The following is an 18,919-nucleotide window of genomic DNA, read 5'->3' as shown; positions in this document are numbered from 1 at the left end:
AGCGCGTGGAAATGGACGCCAATCATAAGCCATGAGGAGGAAAAAGGGAACAAGAAAATCGGCGCAAAAAATGGTGAAGAAAAAGGAAACCGAGACAGGACAAACCATGTGCCGACGATGAAGCTACCGCTGCTGCTCCTGATGATGATGATGATGATGATTATGGTGGTGGTGCTGGGGCAATTCAGCAAAACGTTATCCTGGCAGAACTATTATTCGTTTCCTGGCACGACGGAGGAGGACGGTGAAAGGAAACGACGAGGGATATAAAAAAAGCATTTCACCGATCTGAGTGCACGGGAAAAATAGTATAAAGAAACACCTCAAATAAAACCTTGCATTATAGCGCCAGCACGTCGTTCGTTCGTTCGTTCGTCTGTTCGGTCTTTTCCTGTTTTTATGCTGCACTTGGAAGCGCGATGCAATGGCAGAGCGCAATTGCAGCTGCAAAAATGTGCAACAGGCAGTCGTCGTCGTCGTCGTTGTCGTCGTCGGTAGTCAACGCGAGCAGACGCTCGTTGGACGCTATTCACCACTCCTGCCCCCCCTCCCGCGTACTCACTCACTTGCATACACATTCCTACGTAGTGCACCTTGCAACCGATGCACCGATGCCGGGACAACGAATGCCGTTGGTGGAGCGACGTTTCATTCATCGGAAGGAAAGAACGTCGAGGTTGTTCATTCATAAGTTCTTCCGTACGCGTTTGTCTGTGTGCTGCTGTATGTGTCCCCCACTTGCCGGTACGGTACCACCGGTCCCAAAGCATCACACACGTGCAGGGCAGAGCGCTTGTTTTTTGTTGTTCACTTCACGCGATACGCTTCTACTTCTACTTGGTCGTACAAGTGCATCCATGGTATGGTGCAGAGTGCAAGCGGCTAGGGCGAACACGTGCATGCAGGCGGCCAATTGACTATTAGTGTGTGGCAACTATTTTCAGACGCTCTATCCGCTCTCCAACTACACGAATGCACTCTCGGCTCTCTCCCGGCCCGTCCTTTAGATGCACTTTTGCTCCTCCTCTCGATGGCTCAAAACTGAAGATTTCACCTCTGAATAAGAACACGAACGCATCAATTTTACTATCGTTATAGTATGGTTTTGTAACGAAAACCGTTATCGCTCTGGGTAATAATTTATGCGCAAGGATGGTAGAGTTATATAATAACCGGGAAGCATAACTAACAAATGGAAACAAGCAATACCGTTACAATAATTACTGACATGATATTTTCATTGTGAAACGATTCAACAATTGAAACTGTTCATCAAGAAATAAAAGGAGGGCTAAGCAATGCTCAATAATATCTGGTGTTAGTATGCACGGTTTTTTTTTAAGAAATGAAAATATTTTTTCACCTTCACCTTATTATTAATCCATTTTACAAGAAAACTATTTTTTGCATAAAATGTAAGCATCGAAACCACATGAACCATCCTTTCTTTATAGATTCTATGCAGGAAAAGAAGATTACAGGTACGTGTAAGGAGATACAGGCCCAACGGAACACTTTCAAAATTTCAAATTATCTTAGGGAAAAAGCGTTTTACTCCGCTTATAAAATATTTAACTTTAGTGGTAACACAGAGTTGAAACAAAACCCAGAATACTTCATTTCAGAAACAAAAATAAAAAAATTTCATTATTATTTCTCTTCAGAACGTGATCGCTTGTATTTAGGGGAGAAAAGCCTATAAAAACTTGCTTTCATCTGTTGACTCTATAAAAAGGGATTTAAAAAACAGGATAATATGGATAGTTTTAAAATTTCATTAACAATAATAAAAAAAACAAAAATCTTAGGTGTGTAGAAGAAGAATAAAACATACAAAATCTCTAATCTAATAAAAAAATCACATTTTCACAGTACAACTGCAACAACCACAACGGCCTCCGATGACGCAGGGTGTCAACAGTTAAGCCAAATGTGTTCCACCAAACGCCGAAGAAAGGCGAAGGAGTGCTTCGGCGGTGTTAGTGGCGACGGCAAAAGTGCATGTGGACTAAATTTATTTATTCTGGTGTGCAGCAGCGAAATAGGTTAATACGTTTAAAAATATCAGTGACGGCACCCAGGGAACGGAAGAAGGAACACTCACTAAAAATCTGCGAGAGCATCGCAGGGGGATCGTTGGGGAGTCGAATTTCAAGACAGCGGAGAGCAAAAAACAACGAGTGCAAAAGACGACGACGAAAATCAAACACCGAAAAATGCACCCCTCAAACGGGGCTCCCACTACACCCACCCTTCGTATGCTAAACCGACTTTCTTTAGTCTCGGTACTTTCAGGGACCGACATCTTGTGCTCGTCTTTTTTCATTTGTACTTTGGTGATATCTCTTCTTCTCGCGGTGCTCTTAATGCACATTTTATTTTTTGTACTATCCGAACGGGATCATTCCCGTGGTTGTGTAGTCAGTAATAACCTCAACAAATTATCTTATCATAAAGATGTCCCAAGGTTAGTAGTATTCTGAAGATTTTCTTTGTTTATCCATCGACCAACAGACACGATCCTTTCCATTCTGGTGATTATTTATCCAATTGAAATCCCATGTTGAATTCACTTTTTTAAAGGTCCCTTTTACGTTATTCCTAGACATTAATAGAGATCGGAGAATCAGAGGGGGGGGGGGGGGCGGGGGGGGGGTATGTGTGATCGTGATGTTGGATGCCCGGTGAAGACGCATTCTTCGGTATATGCATGCCGTCAAAAATTGGCACAAAAATTTGCTTCTCCCAAATACGATCACGCCGTTCTCGCCTTGTCCACCTCGTCCCTTCCTCGTCCGTTTGCCTACAAAAATCTCACTCTGGTCATTGAACGCATGTAAAATACCCAACCTCAAACGCGTTTCTTCGATTTCAACAATGTTCTTCTTCGTTTATCTATTCCCTCCTCCCTCCTTCAAGCAGCAGAGTCCTCTATCCACATTTTTTTTCTAGCACACAAACAAGCATTAGGTCCATTGAATTCTCTTGTTTAATCATTTTTTCATCGTTTTTGTTTCTTTTAGTAAGGTTTCAAATTTCCATTTTCCTTACTGCTGCCCGTGCGGCTTTCCCTTCGCAGTTTATTTTCTCAGCCGATGAGCATAGGCCGTGCAGTTTTTGGTAACTGTGTTTTTGTATTTATAACGACGTTTTGCTTCTTTTCTATTTTCGCGGCCTACGGTCGGGTGTCCAACGCAAAACGCAGAAAAGGTGAAATAATGTCTATTAGTTGATGGGTGTTGCGCTATTACAGGAGAGGTAGGCAAAAGTTTGATGCATTTGGTTCCTCTTTGGCATTTGTTTTAGGGCCAACAACAACACAAATAAAAGAACAACATGTGTATCAACAAAGAGGTAGTATATTCGTTACGATGGCAATCGGTGAACACCCGAAAATCGCAAATCAGCAAACTGAGCGAGCACAAATTAGAACGCCCCAGGGAACGGCGACACACAATTTGCTTGAGTTGTTGATTTTATGTTTGCAAACCGATGCTGCTTTGCTTGAGCAACGTCAAAGAATTATTTTCTAGTAGCGATTATTTATAGTTGCGTTTCGGAAGCAAAACTAACCCTGTTCAGTAAGTTGTGGTTTGGGAAATAAAAACAACCACAAAGCCATAGCAAATGATCCCCTTTTTAGGTTTGTATTTTTTAAATCTATGCATAGCCGTATAATGGATGATTTGTAGTTTAAACAATCAAATTTGGAAAATTTTATAAAGGATTCAAAACAGAAAAAAATGATTTAAAAACTTACCTTCATGGGGAAACTGACGAAATATCTGAAAATCGCCCTCGATCGGATGAGTACATGTGTTTGTGTATACGTTTATGTGTTAGTGCAGAGTTTGCTGATTTTTTCCTTTTTCTTCCACCGTGTACGATCACTTCAATTTTTCGTTCAATTTTTAACTTTTTAAAACAAATTGTATCACTCTCTTGCTTTCTTTTGCTTCTCTTCGGACTGGTTGCATCGATGCAGGTGGTGCAGGCACATCAGTACGCAGACAAACCGCACGCTCGATGTTGATGTCGAACAATATGCACCAATGCACTTATGCATACTGGGTGTCACATGGTGCGTCCTGTCTTCCAGTCAACTAGTCGCCGATTCTTCACTCCTTCCCGCCTTGGTAAGCTTGACACAATTTTCTGCCTGTTTATTTTTCTATTTTATTTTCGAACAAAAGGATCACAAACTGTCACACAGGGCGAATGCACAATCCACTTCCCAGCCCGAACAACGTAAAATTTTCCGGCTAGGAGCAACAGTTTGCCAACGTACTAACCCCCTGATGGGAATCGGCACTGACACTTTCTGTTTAAATTTTAACACACTTAACGACGTTTGCGACACCGGAAAAACCAATCGCACGTTTCGTATCGTTTTTGGGTACTTTCTGAAGCACACCAATTCCTAACGCCAGGAGGTTTATTCCATCATTTAGCACTTGTTTACGCTTTTCTAAAATTGCACTGATTTGATACACTGAAAGAAAAAGAGAAACGGATTACTTACGAGAAACTAATAAACTGGTACCGTTTTTCTAGCAGAGAACAATGTCTAATGTTCAAACAGTATGAAGTTCTGAGAAAAACGTTTCATTTCATTTCGGCAACAGAGGCAACCATGAGCCCACTTGTTCACCTGGAGTTGCATCACTCACAATTTATTTTTAAATTCAATTAAATTGTTTTAGGTCGATTTCGGAAGAAACGCTTCCGCTTCCTTCCGGCAAAAAACACACACACACACTTCTGACCTCGAAAACAGCACGCACCGTTATTTCGCAGCTGCTTTCCGAAAAGAACCCACAACGATTTTTTAAATGCTTGTGTGTGTGATAATGCATTTAAAATTCTCAATGGAACGCCATCCAAGGAGGCCATAGCAACAAGCAACACATAACACTGTTCTGTTTTGGTTTTTTTTAAAACACCCGTTGTGTTGAGTTATCTTAAACTCCTGTACGAAGAGATTGTTTCTGCAGGCTCATCCGTTACCACCGTTACGCACCGCACTGTTTTTTTAAACCTAGTTGGTTTGTCCTCCGATTACCCGTGTGAGGATGTGAAAACAAATGGGAAACTCGTTAAAATGTCACCAGAGTAAAAACTAATGTAACGCATGTTTCCGGGTACGAAAAGGGTTCAAAGAGGTCCGATCCGATCCTCTACTCTATAGAACTCTAGTCCATACACCGCACCTAAACGCCGGCAGGTTCGAGAAGCGCCAGAACGACACACAATCGTGTGCCCACAACGAATGCAAATGGGCAGCCCAATCACACACCAAACAGTAGCAGGAGCAGCCACACGCAATGCAATCTGCACTCGCAAACGACAACGCCGACGACGACGACGATAACGACGACGATGACGACGACGACGACGACTACGGGACTACAAACGGCACGCACCACACGCCAGTCAGCCAGTCACTAGCCAGTCAACTGTACTGTTGCAGCGGCGTGTTGCACCGGACGCAGGAAGCTGCCGAATTGGGGCCCTCCAAAAAAGCTGCTGGCGGCGAGCAAGCAAGCAAGAACGCGAAAGAAGCGCCCGAAAAGGGAGAGGAGAGAAAAAGAAAAAAAAACGGCACACAAAACTGCACCGCAACGCACACACATGCACACGCCGCTGCGAGGCTGCGTCCGATCGACCAATCGGTCATACGGCGAAACGTGGAACAAAAAAAGGCGAAAAATAAAACAGCAAAGCGCAGCGGACGAAAGAATACACACCGATAGCCGAAATATGTATATGCAAGCGGCAAACAAATAACACAACAAAAAAAAAAATCAGCATAATAAAATCAAGGTAATCGCAATACACGCCATGTGATGACGATGATGACGGCGTGCGCGCCACGGTGGTATGCGTGCCCCGTTCGTTTGTGTGGTGGCGCTTATGTGCTGCTTGTTGCACTATTTTTTGGGCTGTTAACGACCAGGATAAGGGGAACCGGGGGCTGAAGTTGATGATTCGATGGTTGGCGGTGTGTTAGGCAGTCTTCCCGGTTTGTGCCTTCCAACCCCTTGTTACTGATTTTCCCACACTCCTTGCCGCCACCCGCCGCCCAGTGCAACCAACCCTAAGGAGGGAAACACAATCCGCACCATCGACGATCTCCAGTGTCAAACGACGTGACGATGACAGCCCCGGAGCGTTTGCGAACGAACGCAAACCAAGACGCAGGGTAGAGCTCCCCTTTGCGATACGGGTGCGTCCCTTTGGTGGAGCTCGTAAGAAAAATGGTGTGCCTTCGTGTGTGTGTGCCTGTGTGTCTCTGGGGGCATGCAACCCAAGGGTGAGGAGGGGTAGAAAAAAAAATCGGCAAAATACAAATGCATCAACACAGGGAACGGCCATGAATGCGGTGGACACTACCACCGAAAAACGCTGCAACTTGTCCCCCCGCGCACATACCCTCGCATTCCGCGACGTCCGTCGACCGATCGTTGCCAAAATCGCGCTCGCGCACACACGCAGACCCGGTTTAGCGTTTGGGTCAGCGCGCGGCTGTCAAATCGGTGACGGTGTGTGATCATGCAGTCGTGCAAGTGTAGGCCGGGAAGAGTGCACACGAAAGGATCGCAACCAGGGTGGAGCCGCAAGGATGGGATGTGATCGTGGGGCTACACAGGGCATGGGAGAGAGTGAGCCGCGTTGTGAGACTGTGTGTGCGAGAGTTCGAGTGGTCTCTAAGCAGGCCACGCAGAAAAGAAAAATTCACCTCACGAAACAGAGCCTAGAAAGAGGGAGAAAGAAAAGGGATACATACGCACACAAATGCACACCAGTGAGCATATGTGGCACTCTTTCCGCATCCCCATGGGTTCCGGTTAGGAGTGAGCGGGATGGTGGATCGCCGAAAAATTGCAACCCCAAAAAAGCGAACGATCGGAGACGAGGGAACCGAAAAGAGCCGGCTGCTGCGAAACTGCAATCCGGCCCGGTTCGGGCGCACCGGAAGGACGTACGAGTTGGCGGGTGGGGGTTGACCGCGCGAGGGGCTACCGTTTCACACGCGCGACACACGGAGGGAGACGCGAGTGCAGCGCTGCAGCCCGCGCAGACAAGCAAGAGTACGGACGGGGGCCGAGAATCAACAAACCGCGCGAGTTTTTTTCGGGAGGAAGAAAAACGAACACACCAAAAGAGACGCACCCGGCACACAGAAAGAAAACAGATTAACCAGAAGCAGTACGTACGGTCCGCGATCTTACCACGCGGCCCCGACACACGGACCAGGAGAGAGATGCTACGGCAAATGCTGTGAGTTATCCGCTTTTTTTTCTCCGCTCGAGCGTGCGGTTGCAAATTTTCTTTTCGTCGCTTTTGTTCCACAACTCCTTCGCGCCGCGATTTTTGACAGTACCATTGTGCGCCGCGTTCCTTTGGCGAAGGAAGAATGCACAGCAGCATCCCGTCGCTTTGCCAGAGTGTGTGCAAACGTCTCGTCTAGACGGGAAAGCTCCGGCTGTAAAGCGTTTTCGATCATTCGCTTTGGAAGAGGTGTCCGTTGGAGTTCGGTGTAAAATTAAATCTCCAGTAAAGCACCAGATGACAGTCCACTTCAACGGACCGGAACGTGGACGATTAAACAAGATGTATTTTTATATTTAGGTAATTGTAACACCTAACAAAATGATCGACAATCAAGGACCGTTGACCTCCGCGATGGATAAATCAAATAATTGCAGTTTTTTTGTTAAGATATCTCATGAAAGCATAATTACGCTATTCGTTATTTTGCTTTTATGTTCTTATGGTCAAAAGTGGCACTTGTATGAATATTTTACTTTTTTCTCATTAAAAATGCATAAAAATCGACACAATAGAACAAGTAGATAAATGTGGTATTCATTCTAATATACATATTTGTGAGTTTCGGTCAAAACACTTTTTTTTAAATGCATTTTTAGTTTGTTTTTGATAGTCTTGTACATTTTTAGTTTGTTTTTGGAACGTGAGTGAATTTTTATTTTTTCTGTTTTTTCTTTTAAATATTCTTTCGTATTCTTGTTTCCACATAGAAAGCTAATGAATTTTACTCTGAACCATTACACTACGCTCATTGTTCTTTTACAAGAATTAGTGGATTCTGCTGTTTTTTCATAATTTAAATGAAATATGTAAATTGGTAAATGAAAATATCTCGTTTATTTAAAATTTTGACTCTTAAAATTATGGACTAAAAAAGCACAAATTTTATTCGAATCTTGTTTCTCTTCATGGCAGTGTGTCCTTTTAGTTGAAACAGTTATACACTTTATTATAAAGTGTGCGTATTGCAACGAACTCCCCTATTGAATTTTGATTCCACAGCTTTTTTATGTTTTGGAAGTATAAACAATCTAACCAATTTTAAAATACGACATTACTAGATAAAGTATTCAAAAGAGTTTAGTTTGATTGTTTTGCTTGTTCAATTAGTGTGGATTTTAACATGCAGAAGAATATTTTGAGCATCCATTTAATTTTATCATAAAAAAATGCAGGGCAAATAGTTTCGAGTAAGTTTGCTTAAGGTTTTATAAAATATCCTATTTACTCTAGTTGTCTACATAGTGTGAAATCTTTTTTTAATACAAAACCAAAAAAATTTAAAAGAAACAAACATTACTTACCACGGGCTTAGCTTGCTTCAAAATAACACAACACCGTTCACTTCCAAGCCCCAAAAACCGCAAGCGTGGATGTATTTTCTTTATTAAATAGACGCGATATTTGTTGTTTCAAGAGGCAAAACAACGAAATTGCACTACCGGCGGCTATTACGCGGCGATTACGGGCTTTTCGACACAAGCGCGCAATCGAGAACCGCGGAAACGTGCGACCTCCCGAATCGGTTTCTTCTTTTCGTCTAAAACGCATCGCATCGCAATTTTCGCATTTCGCAGCACAAAACACAAACACGGGCTCACATACACGCATACACACACACACACTAACACTAACGCATTATGTTTTCGTGCGTTTCATGCATCCCACACACATCCCCGACCATGGGAGGAAAGAAGGGAAGCGCTTAAATCGTTGCACTAATGCAATCCCGAAAAAATACATAACTAAAATCCCCCCACCGTGTGTCGCGATCGGGAACAAAAGCAACGAAGCAACAATAATGATCACATTGGTAACTCGCAGTGGGAAGGGGACGAAGCGCGTGGATGGAGGGGGGGGGAAAAGTGCATCCAAAAGGACGAAACTAGGATAAAATGGGTTAATGCAATGTGAACGAACGAGAGAGAGAAAGCGGAGCAGAAGAACAGAGCACAAGCATAAAACACAAAACATACCCCCACTTGTTCATGCCGGTCCTTCCCGACGATTCCTGGTGTAGTGCATGTTGCATACAAGCGGGAAAGGGAAGATGACTGGTGATGGAATTATAGGGAGCCGACGACGTAGGAGCACGAAAATGAGAGCTAAGCACTAGAGGAAGGGTGGAAAAAACACAACAGAACCAAAAAAAAAGGGAAAATACACTCACACAAACTGGGCTGCACGCGAGGAAAAATCAGCTAACAAAAATGAGCTAAAATAAGAGGAAAAACAGATGAAATGAGGAACAGTAAAATTACAAAACGAACCAAAAAAGTGGCAAATTAACAAAAAAAAAGTGCGGGCTCGCTAATACAAATGAGCACCGGCCGATAGAACGAGATAGATGACAAAAAAATGGGAAAAGCAAATGAGAGGAAACAGGACTCCCGAAAACTCTTCTAGCTAACCAGCCTCCTCACCGTACCTCCTGTGTTAACCAAATGGTCGAACTATCCGAAAATAATAAAAAGAGACGATCTCTTCGCATAATGCAATTCAGGTTTATTTCATTGTTATGTTTTGCATCTTTTGCTCGTATCCGCTCGGCTGTTATAATTTTTCGGATATTATATATTATTATATAGATTGACCCCACCATCCCCCTTCTACATTATCCCCTTCCTTCGCCAGCCCTCCTGTCACCGTTGCCTACACTTTTTTATCCCTCGGTTTACACTAGTTTTTTTTAGTTTTTATTTTCGGTCCAATTGTGATGGGGCTATCTCCGGTTGTTTTTTTATCTCGTTTTGTCCTTTGTAATTTTCCCTCGCTTTCTCTCGGTCTCTCTCTTTTTGCACGCCTCGCCATTTCCGTCGCACCCATTTGCACCAACGGCCGGTCATGTTTTTGGCCTTTTTCTATGTGTTGCATGTTTTTGGATTGGTCCTCTAAAAATAATACACATATGAAAATGGGAAGGTTGGGAGCAAACGGAAAACCCCCCCTATAGTGGGAGAATGGGGCGGAAAAAATGCACCCGACACACATCATTATAAAAATTTCGATGGTTAAAAAATCAATTGCATCTCTCCCCCCACTCCTACCCCCTCAACCTTCCCCTCCATCGCCGTGCTGCTTTTTCTCCTTCCCCGTCAACACTTCCTTGCTTCGCTACGTCCGCGCAACATCCTGCTTCATCCCACATCATAGTCACAGCCAGCCTCCCCGCTCTTTGTTGCATGTCGATGCATTTTATGCTGCACATTTTTATGCTTCGGTCATTGTCACTACCCACACCACCCATCCGGTCGGTTCGGGTTTTGCGTTTCGTTTTGTTCGTTTTTTTTTCGTTTTGCGCTTTTTAGGCCTTTTCCCTCGCTTCGTCCTTGCCTCCCGTTACATATGGTTTGCCGAGCCGTGCGCTTTGTCCACATCTGGATCGCATTAATCTATCTTTTTCGCACTTCGCACAGTGCAGCACCTTTTTTCCCCATCCCAGTACTCCTTTGTTTGCATAGCGTGCGGGGTGTTTAGGGTAAATTTTGTCGCTCGGCATCCGGCGCCCTCAAAATTGCCACCGGGAAAACTTGCATACTCGCGGTGGAGGGTTTTATTTTACCCCAAAAACATAAAACATCGAACGTGTGTGCACACATGGCGATCGTTCATCCAGCAGCCTAATCAATTCCCGGTGTTCTTTTTTAACCTTACAAATACATGCAATGTATTGAAAAAAAAAAGGGAAAAAATCAAATACACATTGAAAAATACTAACGAAAACCTCTGTAAAGTTTAGGTTCTAAAATTTTGGTAAGTAACTGTGACTCTATTTTTACCACCGCATCCATCATCATCACTCTAAGCAGGCGAACAAGTTTCTCGCGTTTTTAATCACTGATGATGCACAAACCCCTCCCCTCCCCCGACACCGCTTTACCAAATCGTGCTCCATCGTTTGTGTGTAATGTCATTTTTGATGTGTCTGTTATCTTCCCTCGTTCGGTTTTCTTCCCTTTTCGGTGCAAATTTAGGGGTTGCCTCTCGGGTCTCTCGCTCACTCACCCCGTTCACAAGCGTGGTGAATTATTTTTCGCTAACATTTCGAATGCTCTCTTTCTCGGTTTTGCGCGGCTCCTGTTTATCCCGGTTGCTTTTTTTTCTTCTCCCTCTTACACGCGCATAGACTCAGCCGATGGTGCACTTTTAACTTATACAAACTTCGGCGACACATGGAGTGCCAAAAATTACATGTGCACAAGTGTGTGCATATTTGATGCACAAATGGCATACACACACACACACACACATACACATCGATACACACTAACACAGTAAAAGAAGCAAAAAATTCCAACACTTGCACACACCGATATCTCGCGTCTCACTCGAACGGGATTTGTGGGGTCTTTAGGGGGTGTTTTTCGCGCCACAGGAAGGGTTCCGCCGGGCAACGAAGAGATGATAATCAGTTGAACGGAAAGAAGGAAAAAAAAAATATCTGCCAAAACCCAAACCACATTCGAGGAATTCTGTATGTGTGCGTGTGCATGTGCATGCCTTTTTTAACCGCGCACACATGGACACGCGGAGAGCCTACGATGCGATTTTTCGGTTGCCCCGTTGTGTGTTTTTTCATTTATTTTTTGGCAACATGACGGATTCATCAGTTTGGGTGCCTCCCAAGTGGGGTCGCAGTTAATCAGCGAACGCCCGTTCGCTGGTGTTCGGTTGCGATGCATCAATGAGGAGAGGAGACGGTGGCTTAACATTTGGTGGAGCCTCATCGAGGCCAATTTCATGTTGCGCGCGGGCCACGTTTGGGTTTACAGTAGGTGACGGTTAAGTGGCAGATCCTTGCGAGTTGTACTTTAGTGAGCGGTTTATTGCAAAGTTAAATTCTTTAAAGAGACTTTTCATACTGACATACTGACAAAAAAGCTGAGCCTCCCTAAGGATAGTCTTTTACAATCACCACAACCTAATACCAGATTAGTGTAATACTTTATGAGATTCGTGGTAAGGTAAGGTAGGAGGGCCCCGATAGCGGTGGGGACACAAAGGGGATAAGTATAGCAAGGCCTTTAAAAGGGCAGTGATATCCTAATTAGTCGTTACGCCAAGAAGAAGAAGGTAAGGTAATCGTTTTAAATTAAGCTAATTAAAAAAAATATTCTGATAATTGTCGTTTAGTGGTGTCTTTGCGTGTAGAAATAAAATTAATGAATTTGTCATGTACATCACTGTACCTGTCTACGCATCTCTTCAGGAACATTAACAATTTCCAGTGCAGCATGCGGGCGTATCTGTGTGTGTGTGTGTGTGTGTGTGTGTGTGTGTGTGTGGTCGCATAGGCAATGGGCTAACGATGGGGTGCGAGGATTTTCGGGTGGATGCGCGAGACCACTTTTGGTCAAGTACAGCCCGTCGCCAGATGCGACCGTGGGGGTTTCGCCCATGGGCGTTTGGCTATAAGTTTGGCGATTTTGTCTCCAGTGATGCTTATTTCGCGAAGAAGAGAGAGAGAGAGAGAGAGAAAGAGAGAGAGGGAAAGAGAAAGAGGATGAAACAGTGAGAGGGAAAGAGATACTGAGAGGAAGGGACAGGGCATAGAAAGGAGGGTGAAACTGGACCCAACCCAACTAGAGAGTGTGGGCAACAGCGCATACACCCCAACTTAACCAAAATCTGCACCAACCCCCGAAAAGTGATAGGTTGATGTATGCCTTGTATTTATATTTTAGTTTTCATTATCTTGCTTCTCGCTTTTTTGCCGAATTTTTAACAGATTCTATCTCCGTCCCGGACCCTTCTGTACAATGTAACCACGCATACCCACAGTTCGGTCTTCGACGATGGATGCCATTAAATGCCTTTGGTAAAATGCATATAGACACACTCTTGCTCTTTTGATGCACTCTTTCGATCCTTTTTCTACTTTTTTTGATTTTAGATTTTATGTTAATTTTTGTCATCGAACCGACTATTTCAAATCTATGTTAATATTAAACTATTTTTCAATGACGAAATAGCAACGGTTGAGTCTTGAAACCCCTATTCAAATATTGAAAAATACATCTATTCCGAAATTGATTACCAAATAAAACAACTCAAGAGTCACGCTCACCAACGGTGAATCTCTTCTTTGATCCTTATGCACCACCCATACTGACCTTTTCCTTTGACTCACACGACTGCCTTCGAGAAAGAGGACAACGGACACGACCGTAGGCCTCGGGTTTCGAGCAAGCTGTTGCGAAGCTATTTTGGCCAGGCCGCCAAATATCATCGAAAAAACTGGTTGTGGCATAGTCGTCGAGGGAATTTAGAAACTTATCTCCCGAACGGCAACGAAACGTTCGGAGTCTACCTGAAGAAACGGTGGCGGGGTGAGCTCATGCAAGAGGAAAACGCGGCGGGCAAAGTGCAACGAACTGTGAATGCGCCGAGATGATGAACGTAGCCGGCAACAGCAACGAAGAAGATGTTGTATTTTTTATGTTTCGAGTTTGCTAGAGATGATGGTTAGAATGACTTGGCAACAGAGCGTTAACATCGTGTTGAAAGCTTGCTTAGCATAGGAAGATAATCTAGTAAGCTCGTTGGGTTATTACAAAATTATACGATTTAGAATACAGCTTTTAAGGATCAGAATATGAGTATGGCGGACTGCGAAACTCGTTTTTATCAAGCTTTAACATTTAGCTCGAGACATTTTCTTTTGCTTAATGGAATTTACTATTTTGAAATATTTTAAGTATAAATATTGATAATCTAAAAAACTGGTACTAGTCTTAAATAGTACCACTAATCAGTCACTTTAACATTATCATACTTTTTTACACATAACACTTTTCACGTTACCAAAATCTTACATGAGTTTTTATGATGCTTAGTTTACACGAGGCGCAAAAGACTGAAAATACACCCGCACATATAAGTTTTCCTGTCATTTTTTTTCGCTTTGTAGACGTTGCTATTCGTGAGCCGTTGCAAATGAAAGTGCATTCAGTGTTGATTTGAGTATTTATCTGTAAAAAAGAGCAGAGAGGTAGTGTGATCACCGAAATCTTATCAACAATCATTGTACATAATCACAAAGAACTATTTTCCATCCGTCGGCATTCTATACCAGGTGCGCAAATTTTTACAAATCTTTTTTTCACTCACCGACCGAAAAACACATTTGCGTACATTTTGACAGTTAACATACCAACTGACAGCATTTTAGCGTTTGCAATGGTTGCTTTACGCCTCGTGTAAACTAAGCATGAGATTTAGAATTGCTAACCATAGTTGAAATCAGTGGCGGATAAACAAATTAGGAGGCCCACGCGGGAAATCAAACGGGGCCCCCTTTGATCAATCTTCAGGTTTTGATTTTTACAAATATTATACTTAAGCGTTCTAAATAATGTTTTCTGACATTTCTTCCTGGCAAAGTCATTTATGATGTCTGTTGCATTACTATTATCTGAAAATTCCTGTTCGATATAAAGTATTGGTAAACTATTCAATTTTGTTTCACCCATCGAATTACGCAAATAGTTTTTTACCCATTTCAAAACAGAAAACGATCTTTCTCCTGAGGAATTCGTAATTGGTACTGTTAATAACATTTTTAAAACTACCTCAATGTTTGGAAAAGTGATTTTTCTTGTACATTTTGCAAACCAACTGCTACATTATTTTCTTTTATAAACAATAAAAATTGTTCGATTTTTTCTTTCAAATAATTTACATCAATGTCATTTGCGTAAATTTCTTTTAATTTTTCGCAGCATTGTAGTTTTTGTTCTTTAGATAAATTCAAGTCAACAAATATTTTAAACGGTTCAATGGTTTGTTCGTATTTGTCTGCTCTTTGAGCTATTTGGGTAGATGCATTATTGCAAATGCTGTAGAAGGTATTGACTCTGAAATCATTCAGATTTTTGGTTGGTCCTTTTCGAATTCGCTCATTCGAATTAAACGATAAGCCAGTTATTTTTGTAGCCGATTTCATCAAAATTATTTCTGAAACTATTTACAAAATCTGTGAGAGATCGAAGTAAAATTGACCCTTTTATACCCTAGTGACTTATTGGTCGCATTCATTCTTTGCAAAATTCTATTCCAGATTATGGTCTTTAAATAAATTTCAAATTTAGACATTTTTATTAACAATTGTTTCGCTTCCCGAATTGTACCCTGTTTTTCATTTTCGTCAGTAACTATTTTATTTAACGCTTCCTTGATTTCTGAAATCCAGCTTCCAATGTTGCTTATATTTGTGTGATCCACATTGCCCTCGGGGCCCCCAGTCAGCTCGGGGCCCCCTGCGGCAGCTTAGTCCGCTTACCGTTAGAGCCGCTGCTGGTTGAAATAGATGTGAGCGTATGTATTGCAATTATGTTCCGCATCTTGTTTTACATATCCTTCATAAAAATCACTTATGAATAAATGAAAAAAACAAACAGTTTAAAGAGAATAAAATATGTGTTTGAAAATATAGTCACAACATAAAATGTCCACTTCAGTTTTTTTTTATAATAAGCATAAAAATAAAAAGTAATAAATGCATTTTGTTTTTAATTTGCTCTCCTTAGATCTACAGCAACTGCTGAGTTCGCTTTTGCATGCTCTCTACCAAGTTTCTTTAGGTGTAGATGATCTAATTCTTCCCAAACGCGCTCAAGAGTATCAAAATAACTATTTGTTTTTTACACCAGTTGTGCCTTGGTGATGAGAAATGTCCACAAATTCTCAATGAGACTTAAATTTGCTATCTGAGGAGGCCATTTCCGCAGTTTCATTCAACAAGACCAGAAGAAAGACTACGCCGTCTAAGGTATGCTTCGAAACATTGTCCTGCTGGAATATGAACTTCTCCTCGATTACTATCGATGGTCATGATATCACCAGTTTTTGCAAAGCTGCCTACTCTACTCAACAAGAAACACTCACAGGCCACCACCATATCGTATCCAAAGCATCCCAGTGCCTTGAGTTAAACGATCTTGATGCTCCTAACCCAGTCTGCGACCGACACGGTCTCGCTGTTTCCATTCAAATTTTGGTTGATCTGTCAAGAGGGCCTTTTTCTAGAACTTTAGGAGCTCAGCAGTATGCTCCTGGGCAAATTTCTTAAACTTGGCAGTGTTAGTTTTGCTGATATAAGAGCGCCTCCAACTAAATTTGGTCTCTAACCCGTGTGCTACGAGACAGCTACGAAACGTTCGTTATAAAAGTGATAGCTGAAGTTTTTTCAAGACGTCCTTGATAGTTACTGTTATGTTCTTTTTATTTTGCAGATGATCTTGCTCCATACATGCAACGGTTATGCGCTTCATACGTCCGCAAAGGCAATTCTCACCTGATAGTGTACTTTTTAAATTTCATAAAGCTACTAGAAGACGGATGCAATCTTTCAATGCAATGAAATAAAATATGACACTTCAGCCGAAAGCTATATTTCTGTGCGTATTTCATTGCAATATTACAATAATCCAACAGTGTTGGTTAAGCATCTAAATATTGCAATGACTGTCATTTTTGGTAGAAATGTCATATTTTATTTGATTGGATTGAAATATTGCATCCATCTTCTAGCATCTTAATAATGTGTTCGTACGCTTTGCGTTAAATTTTGTGTAAGAAGCTTGATCATAGGTTAAGGTTCAGAAACAATATTCTAAGTTATAAGATAAAAAACAAACTATGAACCAATTATGTTAAAGAAGAGTAAACATATCAACGAACATAAGTCAAATACGATCACAACTATACCCATTGATTGGCCAAGGAGATTGCTAACAATCTAAATATATAATATAACTTACCAAAATGCAAAAACAAGGGGAACTTTTAAAGTAGAAACTTTATGCAAAATTGACGTTAGGTTCGACGCTGCATTGGCAACTCAGACATACTTCCTCCACCCTACAAGGTCTGCAACTCGTCCCCTACTGGTAGTCCCACGTATTCATTATGGTAGAGATGATCCCTTGCCTGAGTGGCTGCGACGATTCAATGCTTATTATGACCACTTCGATTTCTACTTCCCCATCTCCGCCTTTCTTTCTACCCATACAGCACATGCACTCCCATCCTAAAGGAATTTCTTTTCTTTTTCTTTGATATTTCTCTTATGAATTGGCTGAATCTAGCTCCTTTCAAACCGCCTCGGCAATCTGCTTACGGCTATGTAGTTAAGTTTATATTATACCGCTGTTAATTTTATTATGTATTTGAACAGCTCTAGAGGGAAGCAATTGGTTTTCAATAAACAATTAAACAATGAAACAAAAAAATTGAAGTGGGTGTCTTTTATCTTGTTGTACAGTATTTTTCAATAGATATTTTTAATTTCTTGAATGTTGGATTAATAAGTGATTATTATAACGGATACACAAAACATGATGCTGTACATAGATGAAGTGGGTGTGTATGAAAGCTCAAATAAATCAATCATATTTAACAGATTCCAAGAAATTTTATTTACTGTGGAATTATGCTACAATAAGGTTGTTGATGTAGTTGAACATTTAAATCCAAACTATATTTAACTATGGTTTGCAATGTAAGATGAAAAATGTTTTCCACGTAGGTTTGTACAGAAAAATTCATTTTTTAAGAAATTTGTTTTTTTTTTAATTTAAATTCTGAAAGTCCTTCTAAAAACGGATAAAATGGATGATTGGGTACAAATTTGTAAAATGTCATGATCTTTAAATTTTTAGGAACTTTTGTGTATGGAAATTAGGCATGTTAATCACAAAAGATGATATTTTTTTTATTAAACTTTTAAATTAAATCAGTTTGCTTGTACCACCAGCAATGAAGAATATTAATTATTTTTACTCTGTTTTTATTTCAAACCATATCAAACGAAATATTAATTGTTTTATATTGTATCATTACTTTTACAAAAGAAGCACAACATTGACATCAAAATTCTAAATATTTATATTTTTTAATATTGTAAAAGCAGCGTGAAACCAAATGGTGTACCTTGAAAGCTAGAAAGTGCAAATGCAATGGCCAACAACTGCAAGAAGGAGAATGAAAAAGCAAGACATTTTAAAGAGAAGCAACAGTTTGGAAACACTTACGGTAAAACGGCACGGTCAAGTTAATCATTGCGTTGTTTTTATCCTTCTCTTGAGGCGTTCCTTCTTTGTCCATGCCGACTTCTCGTCCTATTTACCTTTGTGGGGTCGTTTTTATGCCCGAATCCATGATGAGAAAATTTTGTTTTGTTGTGGCTGTTGTTGCCCTTTTAGCTTCGAAAGAATTATTCTAATTGCATAAGATGTGGCCGGTCTGTGGGTAATGGAGGCTCCTGGTGGCTCGTTCGAATTTTTAAAATAATTCTTTTTTTTAACACTTTCATCGGATACGGCTGTTTGTGCCCATTTTGTTTTGTGTTCAATTTATCTTCTTCTTCTTCTTGGCGTAGCGACCTCTTGGTCATGCATGCCCGTTAAGGGCTTACGAGACTTGTTTCCCTGTTGTACGTGGATAGTCAGTCCTCTCGTACAGGGGAGGGTCCGGTCTCGGCATTCGAATCCACGCCGTCGAGGGATTTATCTTAAATTTAATTTTAATTTTATTATCTCACTTTATCTTAAAATGTGTTTTTTAACCAATCAAAAGTAGCATAGGG

At 41.4% G+C, this 18,919-nt stretch overlaps 1 long non-coding RNA gene across 1 annotated transcript in view; it reads right to left on the bottom strand.

Moving 5' to 3' along the window:
* LOC131258605 (uncharacterized) overlaps positions 1-4,267 on the bottom strand; it is an 84,593-nt gene extending 80,326 nt beyond the window's left edge. The window contains exon 1 of the long non-coding RNA XR_009178097.1: positions 3,761-4,267. This is a non-coding gene — a long non-coding RNA (uncharacterized LOC131258605). The remainder of the gene's footprint in view (positions 1-3,760) is intronic.
* Positions 4,268-18,919: the final 14,652 nt, after the last annotated feature.

Source organism: Anopheles coustani, chromosome 3 (genome assembly GCF_943734705.1).
Source record: "Anopheles coustani chromosome 3, idAnoCousDA_361_x.2, whole genome shotgun sequence".
Lineage (NCBI taxonomy): Eukaryota > Metazoa > Arthropoda > Insecta > Diptera > Culicidae > Anopheles > Anopheles coustani.
Note: the sequence above shows the minus strand (reverse complement) of the source record. Positions and strands in the feature narration are given on the sequence as shown.